General features: G+C 45.0%; 1 protein-coding gene across 2 annotated transcripts in view; it reads left to right on the top strand.

Moving 5' to 3' along the window:
• Positions 1–17,873, top strand: part of METTL24 (methyltransferase like 24) — a 96,845-nt gene that overhangs the window by 65,953 nt on the left and 13,019 nt on the right. The window lies entirely within an intron of this gene.

Raw genomic sequence — 17,873 nt, 5'->3', positions numbered from 1 at the left:
TGTTGTTTTTTTTTAACTTCAACTCTCCTGATTCAACTATTCTGAAGATAAATGCAGAGCAAAGCATTTTTCTGCCACTTAGTCATCTGCTGCTTAGTCATATTGTTCCTGTCTTAGTAAAATGGCATCTGAACAGAGAGGATTTTCCTTTCATATAGACATCAAAATGTTTATTTAGATTTTAGAATTTTTTTTTTCCTGTGCAAGTGATTAGCAGTTCTATCCAGAAAAAGCATATGGAACTTGTAAGACTTACTGATTTGCTACTGCAGCTATTTAGAATGGGTAGAAGATGCAGAATGAAAAGGAAGATTGTACCCTGTAATTTCTGTGTAAATTGGGAGGAAGTCACCAATGCATAGCAGGACTATGAAAACCACCCCGCACAGCAGAACCCTGTAGCTTTACTGTGCAGATGGAAGGCAGCTATGGTGCGTGCCTCGACGTGTAGGGAAGGTAGAGTGGTGTGGCTAATGAGTTTTTAGTTATGTTGTTCCAATGGCCGCACATATATTACATAGAACTTGATTGGGGTCTCTGCATGCATTATGAGCAGGATGGATGCTATACTGTTTCCCATTCACTGATATCCCTGTAACTCCCCTTATGAAGTTAGCATATTGATTGAAGGTATGAGTTGAATTTCAGCCAGTGAAACTAAATCCTTTATTTGCTTAACAGTGTTCAGTGTTCTATCATGTCCTATTTATGAAGTATCGGAATAAGCCAACTCAGTTTACATAATTCAATTTATTTTTCCCTGTATTCGAAATGGAAGTGAAGAAGCTGTATGTTGCATAACGACTCCAACAAGCTGCTGTTTATTAAGAGTACATCAAAGTAAATACTCTGACATTCAGGTTTTCATTTTTTTTTTGCTGAATGCAAGTGGAATGTTTTCCATGACTGCATAAATAAGCTAATGCAAAACATTTTCATGAAATACTTTACAAAGCCCCATTCCAATTAACAATTGAAAACATCCCCCCCCCCTTCCATTCTTTTAACTTTAAAAATCTCCCTGCCTTCCTTCAGTGTTGTTCCTGTCCTGTTTCACATGGGGAGTTTCTGGGAATTTTGTTCAAGCAAAATTTTTGTCTGTGCAATAATTAGACTGGTGCCTGTTTAAAAACAAACAAACAGAAACATTTACAGTTAAATTATTTGAGAGGAGGCATTTGCATTGGCTAAGTACAGAGATTCAAAAAGCCCAAGGCAAAATTGACTCAATTATTTTTTCTAAGCTGTCTAGCAATCTAAGCTAAGATTGAACTAGTAACAAACTGAAATGATGTCCGGTGTTCAGGTGGCAAGAGAGGCAGAAGCCTGCATGCCAGGAGCCTTGGGGTGTTTCTAAGGCTACAGAGTCCAGCTCGGTGATAGTCTAGGTCTGATTGTCTGCTGGCTCTACCCTCTACTGCTGACGAGGTTGGGGGGGGGGTGTTCAGCAGCCAATCTCTTTCCAGCCCCCACTTTTTTTGGGGGGAGAAGTGCACCACCAGGCCAATATTGCCCCCCCCCCCCCCCCCCCCCCCCCGCTGGGGTCTGTGCAGCACAGGAAAAGCCCCCACTGGGGGGCTTTTTGCTTCCCCCCCAGGCCAGATCCAGGTTGGGACCCTGCCTTTTCCCAACCTCCAAGAGGCTGGGAGATAGGGGGTGGGAATGCACCCCCCTGACCTGCCACTAGCCCCCACCAGCTGGGGTCTGTCTAACACAGGGGGAAAAGCACTCGCTGGGGGTGGCTTTTTTTGCCCCTGCAGCTTCGACCTGGGCTTGGATCACCCCAGCCCCGCCCCTTTCCCAGCCGTCCATCTCTGAGGGGTGGGGCAGGGTGGGGCAGAGGGGAGTGGAAATGCACCCCCTGGCCCAGCATCAGAACCCCAGCTCAGGTCTGCCTGGTGCTGGGGTGTGGGGGGAGTACTCACCAGTGGCTTTTGGACCCCCCACCCCCAGCTCAGAGCCAGGCTGAGATTCCCCCAGCCTCACCCCCTCCTCAGCCCTCAACTAAGAGGTGGAGGCTGGGGAAGGTGCTTTTCCCCCCAGCCTGGAAGACCCTAACTGTGGGTCCATTGCAGAGGGGGGGAGTGGTTTTCCACTGCCCCTTCCCCCCTGCCTCTTGGAAGTGGACAGCTGAGGAGGGGGCAGGGTTGGGGCAATCCCAACCGGGCCTTCTGGACTGCAGGGGGGAAGCAAAAAGCCCCCTCTGTCAGGGCTTTTCCTCCCCTTGCTTTACTGACCAGGGCTAGGATGGACTGTTCCTCTCCCCATACCCTGCTAGGCTGACAGGCAGGAAGCAGGCTAGGGAGCTGAGGCTTTACTGCCTCAGCTCTGACAGCTTTGGGAGCAGACAGCACAGCCCAGGGCTGCAAAGCCACCTGGGATGCTGGGGGACTGAGAGTTAACTTGAATGAGGAGGGGATCTGGGACAGAAGTTCCATAAACCAGTTTAACCTAAATCAGTTAAGTTTGATACTTCATCCAGCCAGGTTTATCTTAAAGTTTTTGGCCGTTTTGAAAGCAGTTTACGTGTACTGAACTTCTGTTCTGTTACCGGTTTCCAATCACTTAAACCAGTTTATGTGTAACTTCTGTCCCTAGCTATTTATGTTTGGATCTCTTTGGATATTCAGGGCTTATCTACAGGCACAGGGGAGCAGGTGCCATGGTCACTGTCTAGGCTAATGTTTGGATAAGAGACACGCAAGTTGGGAAATAAAAGAGCAAATACATTCTTGGATTGTCCAACATTTCTGTCTCCACTCTTGGGAGCCCTATGTGCTAGTGCACTCTTGAATTTTTGTCATTTTTTATGATTTTTCTTGAAACCAGAACAGTGTCCATGTGCTTACACTGCAGTTTCTTATCAAATTTCCAGGTAATTACTTGTGTGTCTGTAAGGGAAGCCAATAGCAAACCAGGAGTAGTGAGTCATGAAAAGCAATTTGTGAATAACTAAAGCCAGTGAATCCTGGGAATGTATGAAGTCACAAAATAAATGGATGCTTTTAACTGAAACTCAATAAAAAATATTTAGTGCATTGTTAGGAAAGAATTCTTATGCTTCAGGCTCAGCCCTAATGGTGTGTAGTGTTTTAAAGTTCCCCCGATGGCAGTAGTCTTATCTCATGTAACCATTTACTCTGCCCGTTGTCACAGGTCTGATTGTTATTTAAAGTATATTGCTTTGTTTCTGCTACTGTGTCAGCAGCATTAATTTGTGGCTACTTGGACTCTTCACCCTAAATAAGTCATTAGAAAATCAGAAACGAACACAACCTTAACCAAAAGTTTGTTCTGGCATTTCGTATTAAATGTCTCAAGGAACCTGGGATATTTAGGGAATGTAAAGACAGTTTTCCTCCTTGATTTTCTTCTTTAAAACGGAAAATCAAGATTTAGGGCTTAATCCGAAGCTCATTCAAATCAATGGAAGCCTGACTTTGGTGGATATTGGATCCAACCCATTTAGAGTGAAAAGGCAAACATCCCTGTAGTTCTTTTCAGGGTTACAGTAGGAAAAATCAGTGCAATTTTGGGCTCTGTGTGAAGAGACACTGAAGAGCCAGAAAGAACTATTTTCCCTCTGTTAGACTCTGGTGAGAGCACATTTACCGTTCAACATATACTGCTGGTACCCTTTCCGCAGGAAAATGGGCAGATTTAAAATTTCAGATTCAAATTCCAAAAAATAAAACAAAATCCTAGCGTTAAGAGGGTGATTCTGAGGAAAAAATTGAAAGAAGTATGTGCCATTTGGCTAAGTGACAAAACAGTCTGCAATTATCTAAAAAGTATACATAGCCTGGAGAGAGAATTATCAAGGGCTGTAGTAGGATGAAAGAGAAGTAGGTAGCTGTGTTAGTCTGAATTCAGGCAGAAAGCAGGGGAGAGGAACATTTTATAGACTAACCAAGTCAGAGATGCTTAAGCTTTCATGAGCAACAGCTCATTTCATTAGGTGGCTGTTACTTACAAAAGCTTATGCCTCTTTGATTCATTCAGTGTGTAAAGGGCAGCTCTGTCCTGCCTTCTAAATTAACAGGAAATTTCTCTTCACCTGCAAGGTATTGAAATAATCTCCAAAAGATGTGATGACAATCCTATCACTTGGTACACAAATCTAGAGCAGAACTTTCACTAGTACCTGTGCTGGGTGAAACACTTCCATATTATTAGGAAAGGGGGGAAAGATATGATGTCCAAATAGGCCCTTTTCCATCTTCTCTGTAATTCTGTGCTGTGCACTTAGTGAGTAAGGACTATTTCCCTATTAGTTGTAGAGGTTATAAATATAGGAAATCTCTCTGTTCTACTGGATGGAAACTCCTAAAGGCTTAAGACCTTTTCTTTTATGGTAGGCCATTTCAGATTTTTGAAAATCCACTCATACACCTGTGCTGTGCCTCTTTTGCATATGACACTATCTATGTGGATGGTACAGGGGTGTCTGTGCATATTAGTCGTACATGAACACAGAAGTTCTGTGAAGTCTCTGAATCTGCTAGATAAATAGATTCTAATGTGTTTTTAGATTGGTCATAAAAAGCAGGTGGCCACATACAGTTACTCAGGGGACTAGTTACCCAACCTAAACTCAGCTTTGATTTCTGTAGGTAGCTATGTAACTGGTACAGACTTCTAACTAAACCGTTCTTCTGGTCATATTGTAATAGTTACTATTATTAGCTTTTTATATAGCTTTTGCATCTTCTTTAGAAAGAGGAGTGTGCATTCTTTGTAGTGCAGGCTTTAGTTTGCATTGCAAAGAACGGGGGAAGTCAGAAATGAAATGCAATTTCCGCCCCCCGCCCTGCACCTCCAAATGGGGGTGAGGGCGGGGGGATATAAAATCTAACCCCTTCCCCCAAATGTAATCCAAACCAGTACACAGTTTTGTGTTTTCAAGAATGGGCTAAAAAGCAAATTTAAAAATCATGAAGGGAAAGGTCCTGAGCAGCTGAAGCAAATTAATTCATGAATAAATCATGTGCATTCGCACATGCTAACTGTTAGTTCAGCGGTAGTTTTCCTTCATCTGGAACTCTCGGTTCAGACCTGTCATGGTGCCTTATGTGCCCAGTTCAGTACATATTGGGGAGAAACAGATGAGTGGCCCAGATCTGTATAAGTTGGAGTTGAACTGGCTAGTACAGTGCCCTGTACAGTGGTGGCACACACTGCAGCAGTGGCTGGTGGTTTGCTGCTGCACTGGGCAGATATCACCATCTCTTTTTTTTTTTGCCACTGATATGCATGTTGAGTGACCATGAAGAAGGAGCTGATAGGTCTCTCACTAGCAGCGAACATTCAGCTGCTACCATTGCCTTGTGCACTGCTGCTGGTTCGCTGTCCTGTCTGCTTGCTGGAGCTAGTAAGAGCTGCTGCAGGCAAAGTGCAGGGTGTGAGGGGGACAGGATGAGAGGGTGAGGCAGCCCCCTAGTTCCATTCTGGTATACCCCGCCACCAGGGCAGCACCTAGTGTTCAACCCTGCTTGCCCGCACATTGTTACACTACTGGTGTAAATGGATGAAGATGTTTGGAAAAAAAATCAAACATAAACCATGAAGCGAACTGAAATTTGCACTAAGCATGACATCACCAATGAGTGTAACTTTCAAGTTTCAACAAGGAGTTGTATTTAACTCTATTAAGGTAACAATTTTTAAAGGAATTATGTAAAAGATAAAATTGTATCAAGCCCACAGTTGATTATACAAAGAAATTGTGCAAAACAGCTTTTGAGTACCAAGTTTTATTTTAGGGATTTAATTTATATTGGTTTCTGCATGAACTGTTTGTGTGACAGGCTGGCTAACATGTCAGTTCTGCTTTATAGAACATGCAAAGATTTAAGGCTTAGGCAGCAAAAATCTACTCCTTTAACCTATTATTTAATATCTGACACAACTTAGGAACATTGCGCCCTGCAGCAGTGTTGATTAATAACTTCATATCCTCCTGAGCAAGTAATTTATCACCTGTCTTCATCTCCCAAAGCAGTTAATATAAAGTCTATTTCATACTGCACTTTTACTTTTGAGGAGGCTGATGTGAAAGATAAAAGGTGACAGAAAATTGACTTCCCATTTTGTTTTCACACCACCTACCTTGGCAGCAGCACAACTGAACACAAAGTAATAAATATAAAGAACAAAAATTGAACAATGAGTTAGTTGCATATGATAATTTGATTAAGAAGAATCACCTTACTGTATGAGGGTGGGAAGAGACTGCTTTCAGTCTTGAAAGCAATAAAATGCATGCAGACATTTGTTTAGCAGGGTCTGAGAGTGCTGAGAGACTATGTGAACCTGGGGACTCTTGGCTTTGCTTCTGTTCTGGACAAGTTATTAAACAAGTTATTATCCTCCATTAATTCTAACTTACCATTCCAACATTTAGGTGTTTGTGGCATTCCTAACCTTCAGCTGCTGCCTAACCTGATGGTCACATGAAGTCCCTTGTGCCTAAGTGTTAGCTGTTGAAGCATGGGGTGCCACCTTAGTCAGGGGAGGCACGTGGCCCCCAGCGACCAGTCAGTGAGGTCCCCCCATGGCCAATCTCACCGACTGGGGGTGGGGGTCCCCTGTGGCTGATCGCACTGACTGGGAAGCAGCCGCAGAACTCCCGGAAGTGGCTGTAGCGCTTCATCCAGTGCTCCCAGTCCCCAGCCAGCGGCACTCCCGCCTGCCCCCCACCCATCGCAGGGAGTGTGGCCTGTCAGGGGGTGCACCAGCACTCTCAGGCAATGCACGTGCGCCCCCTTGCACCCCTTACGCATTGCCACTGTGTTGAAGTCCTCTAGACACCTATGTATCTGTTGGTGGGCATGAGCAAAACTAACCAAGTCTTGATATTGCTGAGCTTCTTGGTGCCTTAGCTCACCCTTAAGCTCTGGCAGATGTTTCCCTACTTACCTCACCAGTGAGGCCTGAGCTCTAGCCAATTTCCTAGTAGTTAAAGCACTTAACAGGGATGTGGGAGACCCATATTCACATCCTTCTTTTGCCTGATTTGGGTAACCACAGACAGCATAGGACTGAAACATATGACGTTTGAGTCACTGAGTTCAGTACCCTGCTGCCTCAGGCACCATCCCTTAGAAAGGTAATATGCTCCATCCTAAAAGTAGTTTCGTTGCTTGTTCTCCTTCTGGCCTCATGACTTGCATTCCTTTCTGCAGAGTGGCTCAGTTTTAACAGGTGGGGTGAAGGGTTCCCTAAGCCAGGGGTGGGCAGTTATTTCAGGTGGAGGGCCACTTACTGAGTTTTGGCAATCTGTCGAAGGCTGCATAGGTAGCCCTGCCCCTTGACAGGTGCCCTGCCCCATAGTTGCCATCTTGGCACTGGAAGTCTCACCCCCTAACCTCTGACTTTTGCCACCCTTTGCCCCTGGAAGTACTCCTTTGGGGAAGAGGGTTTGCTATCTTAGAACGGGGAAAAAAACCAACAAATTATATACTAAAAATCAAACACCCATAATAATATATTTTAATTTAATTAAAAATATATTTTTGTCCTGATTTTTGTGTATTTGTGCTGTATATGTACAAGTGATTGCATAATAGCTCAAAATGCAGTTTTACTCTTGTATAGTGTGGAGGGTCAGGTGGTATGGGTGGGTGTGGGGAGCTGTGGGTGGGTATGGGGGGTTTGTGTAGATGTGTGTGGGTATGGTATTTGTGGGGTGTGTGTGGGGGAGAGTGTGACTGTGGGATTTATGGGAAGGATTTGGGGGTATGTGGGGTGTCCATGGGAGCCCCCACTGCATGCACCCCCCTGAGCTGGTCAATACCTGCCCTGGCCCTGCAACTGCCCAAAGCCTGAGTGCCCTGTGGCACCTCCCTGCCACCGTCAACAGTGCAGAGAAGATGTGTTCCCTACATCTGCTCTGCACCTCCCAGCCACATGTAGCAGTAGCAACAGGGACCAGCATGCACTGTGCTGGCTCTGGGCTCGCCCATTGGAGCTGAGCAGTGGCAGCAGCAGCAGCTGGGCAGAAACTGCTGCTTGGTGTGGGGGAAAGCAGCAAGGTGGCAAGGGGAAGGGGCTGCTTCCTTCTGCACTGAGCAGCAGTTTCTGTCTAGCTGCTGCTGCTGCTCAGCCTCGATGGGCGATCCTGGAGCCGGTGCTGGGGCCCAGGATGAGCAGTGGCAAGGCGGGACAAACCGCTGCTCAGTGTGAGGGAAAAGCAGCCCCACCCTCTCCTACCTGCACTGCTTCCTGGTGCAGCCACTCAGAGCCCACGCGGGGCTGCCCTGTGTGTGTTCTGAACTCTGGGGCAGCCCAGAGGAGGTGGTGATGTGGTGGAGATGCAGGACAGCCCTGTGTGGGCTCTTAATGGCTGCACCAGCAAGCACTAGCAGCAGGAGGGGGTTGAGCATTCGTGGTCATCTGGCCAGGTGCTGGGGGATTGGAAACTGGCTAATGTGGTCCCTATTTTTAAGAAGGGTAGGAAGGACGACCCAAATAATTATAGGCCTGTAGGCCTCACCATGGTGCTCGGGAAGCTCTTGGAGAGGATCATCAAGGAGCACATCTGTGGGGGGCCTGCAGGGGAGATCATGCTCAGGGGCAATCAGCATGGCTTCACCAAAGGCAGGTCCTGCCAGTCCAACCTGATTGCCTTTTACCACCAAGTAACTAAATCCTTGGATGATGGTGTCTCTGTGGACATAGTCTTTCTAGGCTTTAAGAAGGCCTTTGACACTGTCTCTCACCCCATCCTCATCAACAAATTAAGTGACTGCGGCATTGATGCCTGCACAGTTGGATGGGTAAAAAATTGGCTGATGGGCCACACCCAGAGAGTAGTGGTGGACGGGTTGTACTCAACCTGGCGAGATGTGAGCAGTGGGGTACCCCAAGGCTCGGTCCTTGGGCCCGCACTGTTTAACATGTTCATCAGCGACTTGGACAAGGGGGTGGAAAGCACGCTGTCCAAGTTTGCTGATGACACTAAGATGTGGAGCGAGGTGGATACACTTGAAGGGAGAGAGAGGCTGCAACTAGATTTAGACAGACTACAAAAGTGGGCAGACGAGAATAGGATGGGGTTCAACGTAGACAAATGCAGAGTGCTGCACCTTGGGAGAAGGAATCCACAGCATACATACAGGCTGGGGAATTCCCTTCTTGAAAGCACAGAGGTAGAAAGGGATCTCAGAGTCATTATTGACTCCAAGATGAACATGAGCCGCCAACGCCAGACTGCAGCCAGCAAGGCCAGCCGTACCTTGTCATGCATCCAAAGGTGCATCTCAAGCCGGGCCAGAGAGGTGATAGTCCCCCTCTATGCGACTTTGGTCAGGTCGCAGTTGGAGTACTGTGTCCAGTACTGGGCACCGCACTTCAAAAGGGATGTGGCCAGCCTGAAGAGGGTTCAGAGGAGGGCCACCCACTTGGTGAGAGGGCAGCAGGACAGGCCCTACGAGGAGAGACTGAAGGACCTGAACCTGTTCAGCCTCAACAAGAGGAGGCTGAGGGGGGACCTGGTGGCTGCCTACAAGCTCATCAAGGGGGATCAACAGCTAATAGGCAGAGCTCTTTTCTCCCCAGCACCACCAGGGGTGATGAGGAACAATAGTCATAAGCTGATGGAGCATAGGTTTAGGTTGGAGATCAGAAGGCAATACTTTTACAGTTAGGGTGGCCAAAATCTGGAACCAACTTCCCAGGGAAGTGGTCCTGGCCCCTACCTTGGACATATTCAAGAGGAGGTTGGATGATCACCTGTCTGGGGTGTTGTGAACCCAGCATTTATTCCTGCCTGTGGCAGGGGGTCAGGCTAGATGATCTATTCAGGTCCCTCCTGACCCTACCTACTATGAAACTATGAATCCTTTCAGATAAAGACAACCTGGAATCCAGAGCTTCAACTTCCTGGGTGAATATTCTTGCTCAAGGAACAGTGTAATGTAGTTGACACCACAATGTTTTTTGAAGGAAAATAAGTGCAGATGCTGTGCTTTGTACTGAATTCCAATGCTGTTTTGGGTTAAGTATGCTCAGACTGTGCTTACCAGAGTAGACCCCTCAAGTGACAGTACCTACTTTGTGAGTCCCAGTGGTCTTAGGTGTCTTATCATTCAGCTGAGCCATGATGGAAGGAGTGCTAGGTATCTGCAGTAGTAGGACTTTAGGTGGCTAAGTAAGTTTTTTCCAGAAAACGTAGGGCGCTAAAGCAGGCACCGTGTAGATTACTTGCATGCATGGACTTTAACACTTATATAAACTCTGCTGTAGATCTACGTCCTTTTTTTGGATCTGGCCCTAAGTGACTTGGCCAGTGGCACAGAGGGAGCTAGGATTTGACCTGAGCTTTCCTAAATCTGTCTTGTGTCTCCATGGCTAGTGCAAGGATTTTTGCTGCCCTAGGCAAACACATTTTTTCCCTGCCCGGAGCACTGATGGGCTGCTGCCCACCTGGAGCACCATTTTGCCACCCCCTACAATTTGCCACTCTAGGTAGGGTGTCTCAGACACAAGCCCATCTTTTCTATCCCATTCTCTTGGTACTTTTTGGATTTCTCGAACCTATGCCAGCTGCCAAATGGTCCTGACTAAGCTGTATACCTTGTCTGACTGGTCATAGTATGCTCCAGACTTCTCCCATGGCCAAGAGAGGGCTCAGTCTTGTTCCAACTGAGAGCTGTATGCCAAGGGAATTCTTTGCCAGAAAGTATTGTTCGTCAGCAGCCTTGTGCCTTTCATGTGGCACAAAAGAACCAGAGTGTACAAGAACACATGGCCCACGCCTTAGAACATCATTGTTTTTGTCAGATAAGTGTCACTACAACTTTAACAGATTTTGAAATAAATAAAGACTGAAGAAAGTGAGCCAGAATTTAAGAAAAGAATGCCAGTTATCCTTTACCATTGTGATGTAATGCTTAAGTGCTTTTTTTTTAAAGATAGTTTTGAAATGAGAATGTGCATATAGTTTGTAACATGGAAAACAAGACATTTTCTTAAATATTCAAGATTTCTAAGTTTTATCCAGCTAAAGTGTTGTCAAATTCTAAGAAAATTTAATTATTCAAGACAAAAATAAGAAACACATTCTTTAAATACCTAAGAAGTACCCCCTCCAACAGTAGTGCATAGTTATTGTTTAGTTCTCACTTTTCTGTAATAGTTTCTTGACAAATAATTAATTTTATTTGTCTCTGGCCATTTATTTTAAATTATTATTTTTTTATTAAGAAAGCACTTAACAGTTTTAGGTAGGTTACAGGATGGTGATTTTTGAAAGTCCAATCCTCTCATTGCTCTTAAAGGCATGTGCTTGTTGTAATGATGTAAAGCATGTGATTTTTTAAATTTAGTAGGGGAAGCAGTGTGAACAGGTGGGAGCTATACCCTCAGTGATAAAGCCTATGTGCATGTCATTATAAAAGATGTATGAATGGCTGAGGGGGAAACATGAGGAAAGGAATGGAGACTTACTATGTGTATTCTGTTACTCCAGAAGTGTGCAAGAACTGTTTAATTTTGCATGAGTGGTTACCAGTTTGTGGCTGTGTAATTTGCTTTGGGCAGATGTAGGATGCAGTCAGAGGGCTGCAGTTAATGCAGAGAGAGAATAGGAAAGGAGACCTGCGGCTGGTACATGTTTTTAAATTCTCCCTCCCAGTTGTTTCCATAGAGTGCCTCAGCCGATCCTTCCTCCATTTGCTTGCAAAATCTTTCCTTTTGGCATTTGACAGCTGTTCTGTTCACTTATACAGTAACATTGAGGTGGTGTGCTGAATGCCTGCTAGAGCATTAGTAGCTGCTACAGGGATAGAAGAGGAATGGGAGATCAGCTGCTGTAGGTGCAGAGGCAAAGTAGTAGCTCAGAGGTGCTAAAACTTGAGTCCAGTGGAGTTTCTGCATCTGCTCTGGGCTATCTTTGTTTCTTTCACAAGCCATAATCTAATTGGAGACATATAGATAAATAGCACCTGAAGCAATTATGGTTCAGTTGGCTGGCTAAGTTGTTGAATACTAGGTCTTTTTTCTTTTTCACTGTATAGCTGATCCAATTCGGGGGTACTCATGGGGCTTGTGACACTACTCAGGCAGTCCCGTCACAGACAAACCTGTTTGCTATCAATTTTCCACTCCTGGGAAACTAGCTGTGCTCCCACTAATTTCTGCATCATGGACTGCTCTAGCTCATATAAACCTACTGCTCACACATCTGATTTTCACGCTGCTTGTCACTGAAATTGAGATCACCAGTAATAATTGCTTCATAGCAGGCTAGGTAGAAAATATAAAGGCAGTATATTTTTAAAGTCACCACATTAAAGCAAAAATCCCAAAGTACTGGGGAGCATGCGGTCCAACAATAAACATCTGTCTCCAGTGCTATAATTTGATTTATGGATTATGGAAGACTTATTGCCCATGACACACATTCACTTCCTTTGAGGTTATGCAGGCTGGGCCAAATTTATCTCTTGTGTAACACCGCTGACTTCTTTGAAGTTGCACCATCTTGAGCGCTGTTACCATGCATGAGCTTCCCAATATGGTGTAAGATCAACTGCTTGGCAAATGTTGTTAGTCCAGTTATGATGAATTCACTGGAAAGCCGATTGATGCAGGTGTTTCCAGTTGCAGCTTAACATGATCAGTTCTCTAGCCTTCTACATTTTTCATCATTAAACTATAAGCTACATAAAGCTTATTTATTTAAGTGGTCAGGAATTGAGACAGTGACTGCTCATGAATATCTCTGTTAAAGAAGCTGCTGGTTTTGACTGTTTTTTGTGCTTCTGGATCTAATGTGATACTTTCTAACCTATATTTACTTGTGATCTCATGTCCCTTGTAGTGAAAGCCTTGCAGACTGCTTGATCTTCTCTCCCTCTGCCCCTCCCAAATGGGTTTCTTTAAAGGGAGTTTCTCTCAGACCCTTTCATCTGTTTCAGCTCTTTGAAGCTCCTTTCTGTTTGTTTACCTGCTTGAATCTTTATGAGGCCATCAAGAATAGTGTATCCACAAGGAACAAAACAGAGGGGGCTTTTAGCTAGGACAGAGGTCTTGAATATAGTCAGCAGCATAAGTGGATGGGGAGGGGAACCAGGGTAGTAGCCCCAAGAGTCACCTTTGTGGGGGTGCAAAAGCAGTAGTGGTGGCTGATCGCACTGCTACAGGAGCCAGCACTGCCTGCCTGCCCTGGGCATAGACCTGAGCTGCTATGCCTCTGCATGTAGTGAGGGTAATAGTATAAATAGCGGTGGGCGAGTGGGGCACCAGTCCCGAGTGTTGACTTAGGCGGGGTACAGGATTGGTGCAAGGGCAACTGCTGCAGCTGCTGAAGGCAAAAAAACCCACTTGTTACACCTCTGAGCAAGGGTATTTTTTAATGGGTATAATAATGTAGGTCGGGGGCATCGTAGCCAACACCTCTTCTTCCTGCGAAGAGAAGAAAATGCAAAATATCCTTTATTGTATAGAAAATATTTTAGTGCTGGAACAGAATTAATTTGAGTATTGGTTTTTAAAGGTGACTTGCAAAGGATTTCTTTTTTTTTTTAAATTGGGTTTATAGCTTTTCTTTGCTTCTTTTGATGTGTATAGTGGGACTGAAATAATGTGTTGGTTTGCTTGTTTTACTGCATTGTTTTTTTACGCTGAGGAGCTGGGAATACAAAGTCTGGTCTTCCTTTTCCTCCTTCTTTCTTTTATTAAAATTAAATTAAACTGGGTTTATTAAAAAATACACAAAAACAGAGCAAAATGCTCAAGCCTCATCTCCCCCCTCTGCTTACTCCCAGCCTGTCCTCCTGTCCTGTCAGTGACTAAATGACATAAACAAATTCTTTATTAAAATAAATGACACTAACCCGATGGCTATCCCTCTTTCTTCATTTTGTCATCAAACTTGCATAGTAGTTGCCAAGAAGCCCCCAGCTGACCCCCTTTCCTCTAACCTCTCACTTGCCAAATCCTGACATCTTACTTTGAATATTGAAACCGCAGCTGTGGAATTCTTTCTGCTGTTGCCATTTGATGATAAATATTTACACCAGTTTCCCTAATAAATCTGTACTTAAAACATATAGCTTAAGCCTACAAATGGGTTTCCCCCTTCCAAGATGCAATATCACCTCCTTTGTATGACACCAAGAAAATAGGGAAAGACTTTTCAAGCGCTGCTTTGTTGTGCACCTCAGATCTGCTTGCTACATGCTGCTGTCCTGCAGCTCTTTGTGAATAAACAGCTGGAGCATGTGCCTAAAGCTGCTGGCAATGGGGGGAACAACATAGGAGAGTCGGTAACTCAGACAGGAAGTGAAATGAAATTAACATTGCTTCACTAAGGGAGATTTTATTTTTTTAAGAATTGTATTGGCTTGGCTACTATGTATGAGTTATAGCAGATCAAGATCACTCAGCTACACAGATGCCTCAGACCTCCCAGCTACATTAGAGGCCTTTAAGTGTAGGGGGCTATATATCTAGACCAAGGAAGTCCTATCTGTAGGAGCAGAGATGGTGCAGTTGGGAGGGTGTTATCCTGAATATCTAAAGGTCCCTGGTTCAACCCTGGGTTTGAAGGCAGAATAGATATGCACCTTCCTAGACTAACTAAATAAAATATATAGAGAGCAGAAGCTTTTGCGAGCTAAAGCTCACTTCATCCGATGCTTTGTCAGGGTGCTCCTGCCCTGGAGCCAGGGGGCTGAACTAGATGACTTCATGAGGTCCCTTTCAATCCTACTTTTCTATGAGCTTACCTCTACAGTGCCTGAGAATTTTCAAGTCATCCAATATGCAGCACACTAGCAGTGGAAACTGATATCCTGATGGGTGCAGTTTTTATGTATGATATATAACATTTTTATATGAATATCCTCCCCGCCACCCCAAGCACACTTGCACTCAGGATTAGTTTCCTGTTTTTACTTTCAGTGAATCACTTTGGTTGAGAAAACATCTGAGGGGCAGGCTAGCAGGAAGGTGAAGTCTCTTAGGCTGCTGAGAGTGTAGGGCTCAGGACCTTTTCAGCATCCACATAGTGTTCATTCTGAAGAGAGAGGATTGGGTTGAATCAGGGAACTGATATCAGTAGGACAAGTGTGTTGAGAAGCTATATCTGCAAGCTGAGTGTGGTTTTCCTCAGTACAATTTGCAGTACCAAGCTTAATATTGGTTTAGCAAACAGGCAAAGAAAGCACTTTAAATACTTTCTGCTTAAATGTTTGCTTTGTGCTGAAAATTTCCTATCCTCAATGCTCCTCTTTGGGCTATTTTGTCATTTTATAATGCACAGTGGGACATTAACTTCTACCTTTAACAAGAACATTACATTCTGTTAGCACACCGGCGAGTTATGTTGCCCTCACTTAATTCTAGAGCAGCATAAACAAGCTCCAAATATTTGTTCTGCTTTAATGAAGAGACTTGAGGGTCCAATGTACAGTGTTTATTCTTTTGAGTAAACATCTGCTCCCAAAGGCATCCAGCAGTGCCTGGCTTCTAACATCAAAATTGCAAAACTGATGGCATTTTTTCTCTGTACAGAAGTCAAACAATAGAACATTCTCTTGCTAGACTATATGAGTGAGTAAACCCTTTGAGAAGGGACTTTGTCAACTTGTGTTTGTGCAGTGCTTCGCATAGACTAGCCTCTACAGGCTGGCCAAAAATCCTGGTGAGCAAGGATGGAACTAGCCAACAGAAAAGACTAACAACAGTTCCTGAAATCTCTCCCCTTCTCCCTGGTTGCCTGAATCAGGAATCCTTTCCAGGTGTCTACATCTGTTCTTTCAAAGAACCAAGTAGGGCTCAAACTTTTCTTTGAAAACGGCTAGCACTGCGGGTTGTGGTGCCTACTTTTGGTATAGCTGCCTAGGAGCTAGGATGCACACTCAGGACTGGGTTCAATACCTTCCTCAATCTGATGGAGTTCAAACCTGTGTATCCTGCTCCCTCCTTCCTAGGAGACTGCCAGGCCATAGTTTACTAAGAGAGATGTTAAATCTCCCCTATTGATGTGGAGATAAATCAGCTTTGAACTGGACATCTTGGTGGACTAGTTAGCCTAGGTGGAACTAAGCAAACTATCTGTTAAAACCAGCTTGCCTGATTGACTCTTGCCCCACATTCAAAGATTGGTGAAATAGCTGTACTCTGGGTACATAATATACTTCATTTTAGAAGCATCTTCCTAAGCTGGCACAAAGCCAGTCCTGATCCCCAGTTTCCGTCTCTGCTCCAGTTTCTGTCCTTTAGTATTTCCTACTGTCAAGGTAATTTCCTACTGTCAGGGTACAGTAGTATTTCCTACTGTTATGGCCAAAGCAGATGATCTAGTGAGTGACCTGAGGATTGAAGGGAAGCTTGGTGACAGTGATCATGAACTAATCACCTTCCTTATCCATCGCAAAGCTGGCAAATCAGTCAGCAACACAGAAATCCTCGACTTTAAGAAAGCTGACTTTTTCAAAAGCTCAGGAGGTTGGTTGTCAAGGCCCTGACAGATCAGTGATCACAATCTGACAGAGAAGGGTGTCCAAGAAGAGTGGTCACTCCTTAAGAACCTGATCCTAAAAGCACATGGGAGGTCTATTCTGGCTTTCAGGAAAGGTAGTAAAAGGGCTGGGAAACCCCCTTGACTAAATAGGGAACTCATGGACCTCCTCAATCTTAAAAGAAAAGCCTAAAAGGGATGAAAGATGGGAAATACCTTTAAGGAGGATTATGCATCACTGGCCTGCACCTGTAGGGAGCAAACCAGAAAAGCTAAGATGGATACCGAGCTCAGGCTGGCTACAGGAATCAAGGACAATAAAAACAGTCGTTCTTCCAATACATAGGAAGTTGAAAGAAAAATAAGGGCAACATTGGACCCCTGCTGAATCAAATGGGGCAGCTGACAACCGACACCCAGGAAAAAGCTAATCTTGATGGGTGGCCAGGGATGAAGAGCCACCGCCTCCCAGGAGCAGGGGTGGGGTGAGGGCAGTGGCACCCCTCTGTGGGTGGGGAAGCTCGCACGCAGCAGCTGCTGCTGCCACACAGCAGCCTGGTGAGCTTCCCTGCCACACAGAGGGGTGCCACTGCTCTCACCTCAGCCTGGTAAGCTTCCCCACCCCACCCCAGCTCCTGGGAGGTAGCAGTGCTCCAGACTAAAAAAAGTTGAAAACCCCTGCTATAATATATTCATTAACGATCGGGATTCAGGTGTCAGAAACTAACTGATTAAGTTTGCAGATGACACCAAAATAAGGGGAAGTGCGGTTACATTGTAGGATAAGTTGGGGATCCAGGCTGACTTGGATAGGCTCACAAGGTGGGCAGATACAAACCTGATGACCTTCAACATAGAGATATGCAAGGTGCTCGGGAAGAAAATCATACCTATAGGCTTGGTAGTGCTTCACTTGCTAACACTACGTCTGAAAGAGACTCAGGGGTCACAACTGACCACAAGATGAACATGAGCCACCAATGCCATGCCACAGGCAGCAAAGCAAATAGAACTCTGGCTTGCATCTACTGATGCATCTCAAATGAGACCCAAGATATCATTCTCCCACTTTATTTGGCCGTGGTGAGGCTGCAACTGGAGTACTTGAGGTTGGTAAGGCAAGACCTGCCCATGACGAAGCCATGCTGTCTGTCATTCAGAATCTTACCTTCTTTATCCTTATTGCAGATAAACTCCTTGATGAACAATTCTAGGATTTTCCCTAGGATGGCAGTTAGGCTGATTGGCCTATAGTTATCCAGGTCCTCCCTCCTGCCCTTCTTGTGGATGTGCACAACATTGGCCCTCTTCCAGTCCTCAGGGACTTCTCCAGAGTGCCATGAGTTGTGGAAGAATTTCACCAAGGGTTCCACAATGACTTTGGCGAGCTCCTTCAGCACTCTAC

The sequence above is a fragment of the Alligator mississippiensis genome, chromosome 1 (assembly GCF_030867095.1).
Source record: "Alligator mississippiensis isolate rAllMis1 chromosome 1, rAllMis1, whole genome shotgun sequence".
Lineage (NCBI taxonomy): Eukaryota > Metazoa > Chordata > Crocodylia > Alligatoridae > Alligator > Alligator mississippiensis.
This window is presented reverse-complemented; position numbering and strand designations above follow the sequence as displayed.